Raw genomic sequence first — 3,211 nt, forward strand, 5'->3', positions numbered from 1 at the left:
TACATACCTAGCATATTAGGATTTTAAGAAAATTACCATGCTATTAAGACTCTCAAAATAATCTAAGTGAAGCATGAGAGATCAATAGTTTCTATAAAACAAATCCACCACCGTGCTCTGAAAGATATAAGTGAAGCACTAGAGCAAAACTATAAAGCTAAAAAGATATAAGTGAAGCACATAGAGTATTCTATCAAATTCCAAATCATTTATGGCTCTCTCAAAAGGTGTGTACAGCAAGGATGGTTGTGGTAGACTAACAAGCAAAGACTCAAATCATAAAAGATGCTCCAAGCAAAACACATATCATGTGGTGAATAAAAATATAGCTCCAAGTAAAGTTACCGATAGAAGTAGACGAAAGAGGGGATGCCTTCCGGGGCATCCCCAAGCTTTGGCTTTTAGGTGTACTTAGATTATCTTGGGGGTGCCATGGGCATCCCCAAGCTTAGTATCTTGCCACTTATTGTTCCATAATCCATCAAATCTTTACCCAAAACTTGAAAACTTCACAACACAAAACTTAAAGTAGAAAATCTCGTGAGCTCCGTTAGCGAAAGAAAAGAAAACACCACTTCAAGGTACTGTAATGAACTCATTATTTATTTGTATTGGTGTTATACCTACTGTATTCCAACTTCTCTATGGATTATAAACTATTTTACTAGCCATAGATTCATCAAAATAAGCAAATAGGACACGAAAAACAGAATCTGTCAAAAACAGAACCGTCTGTAGTAATCTGTAGCTAGCGCAAGATTTGGAACCCCAAAAATTATAAAATAAATTTCTGGACGTGAGGAATTTATATATTAATCATATTCAAAAAGAATTAACTAAATACCACTTTCGAAATAAAAATGACAGCAGTTCTCCTGAGCGCTAAAGTTTCTGTTTTTTACAGCAAGCTCAATCAAGACTTTCCCCAAGTCTTCCCAACGGTTCTACTTGGCACAAACACTAATTAAACACAAAAGACACAACCAAAACAGAGGCTAAATAATTTATTTATTACTAAACAGGATTCAAAAGCAAGGAATAAAAATAAAATTGGGTTGCCTCCCAACAAGCGCTATCGTTTAACGCCCCTAGCTAGGCATAACAAGCAAGAATAGATCTAGGTATTGCCATAATAGTAAGATAGATTATTAAAACTCATTTCATATTCTCTACATTCGGCAGCAAGTTTTCTTTGAGGCAAGAAAAAGTAATCAAAAGGACTAAATTTAATGGGACAAAAGTCCCCAAGGTCAACCTTGGGAGGTATAGGTTCCTCCTTTGGTCCTTCATAATGCACAACCAATTCATCATTATAAGCATTCTTTTGACAGAATTTGGTGAGCCTATATTCAAGAGAATATCCTAGTTCATTATTTCGAATAGCCAAATCATCATTAAGTTCGGAAATTCTATCAACTAAAACATTGGTAGGAACCCTTTTTCTAAGATTTTCATTGAAAGCAACATAGTCTAGAGATTGAAAACGCATTATTTCTTCTTGATCAAAGAGGCTAGCCTCTATGGGAGGACGGAAAGCGTCCACCCTATAATGCGCAAAGATTTCTTTGGCTTCTCTTATTATGAATCTAAACTCATGAGCCAAAAAGATAGTAACAACACACTTAACAAAAGAATGCTCAATATTAGAAAAATCCAGAAAAATCCTTTGTATGGAAGGATGCATGTGCATGAATTGTCTTTCAAGTTCAACTACAAGCATGGCAGTAGCGTCCGCAAGACTACTAGTTCTGTGAAGGATAGGACTACCCATAGAAGGTAAAGCACCGGCGCAAGTAAAGAAATCTTGTATAACTCGTTTTCCAATAATATTACCACTACCAACACGGAATTTTTTGTATGAAAGATGGTAGGTTCTTTAGCAGGAGCATCAGGATTTTTCATGATATTATTATTGTCCATATCGACAATAATCTCCCCAATTTCAGACATAGAGGCAGAAGGTAAAGGACTTAACATAACGACAAGTAAACAAACTAACACACGAGCAAACAAAAAGGCAAACGGAGAAAGAGAGGGAGGATAGAGAGAGAGAGGGTGAATAAAATGACAAGGGTGAAGTGGGGGAGAGGAAAACGAGAGGCAAATGGCAAATAATGTAATGCGGGAGATAGGGATTGTGATGGGTACTTGGTATGTTGACTTTTGCGCAGACTCCCTGGCAACGGCGCCAGAAATTCTTCTTGCTACCTCTTGAGCACTGCGTTGGATTTCCCCGAAGAGGAAGGGATGATGCAGCAAAGTAGCGTAAGTATTTCCCTCAGTTTTTGAGAACCAAGGTATCAATCCAGTAGGAGGCTATGCTCGAGTCCCTCGTACCTACACAAAAACAATGGCTCAACGCAACCAACGCGCTTAGGGGTTGTCAATCCCTTCACGATCACTTACGAAAGTGAGATTTGATAGAGATGATAAATACTATTTTTGTTATTTTTGGTATAGAGATGCAAAGTAAATAAAGTAAAAGCAAAGCAATAATAAAGTAGTGGAGATTGATATGATGAGAAAGAGACCCGGGGGCCATAGGTTTCACTAGCGGCTTCTCTCAAGAGCATAAGTATTCTACGGTGGGTCAACAAATTACTGTTGAGCAATTGACAGAATTGAGCATAGTCATGAGAATATCTAGGTATGATCATGCATATAGGCATCACGTCCGAGACAAGTAGACCGAAACGATTCTGCATCTACTACTATTACTCCACTCATCGACCGCTATCCAGCATGCATCTAGAGTATTAAGTTAAAAACATAGTAACACCTTAAGCAAGATGACATGATGTAGAGGGATAATTTCATGCAATATGATAAAAACCCCATCTTGTTATCCTCGATGGCAACAATACAATACGTGCCTTGCTGCCCCTTCTGTCACTGGGAAAGGACACCGCAAGATTGAACCCAAAGCTAAGCACTTCTCCCATGGCAAGAACAACCAATCTAGTAGGCCAAACCAAACTGATAATTCGAAGAGACTTGCAAAGATAACCAATCATACATAAAAGAATTCAGAGAAGATTCAAATATTATTCATAGATAGACTGGATCATAAACCCACAATTCATCGGTCTCAACAAACACACCGCAAAAAGAAGATTAAATCGAATAGATCTCCACAAGAGAGGGGGAGAACATTGTGTTGAGATCCAAAAAGAGAGAAGAAGCCATCTAGCTACTAGCTATGGACCCGTAG

Source organism: Triticum urartu, chromosome 2A (assembly GCF_056163025.1).
Source record: "Triticum urartu cultivar PI428250 chromosome 2A, HENAU_Tu73, whole genome shotgun sequence".
NCBI classification, from domain to species: domain Eukaryota; kingdom Viridiplantae; phylum Streptophyta; class Magnoliopsida; order Poales; family Poaceae; genus Triticum; species Triticum urartu.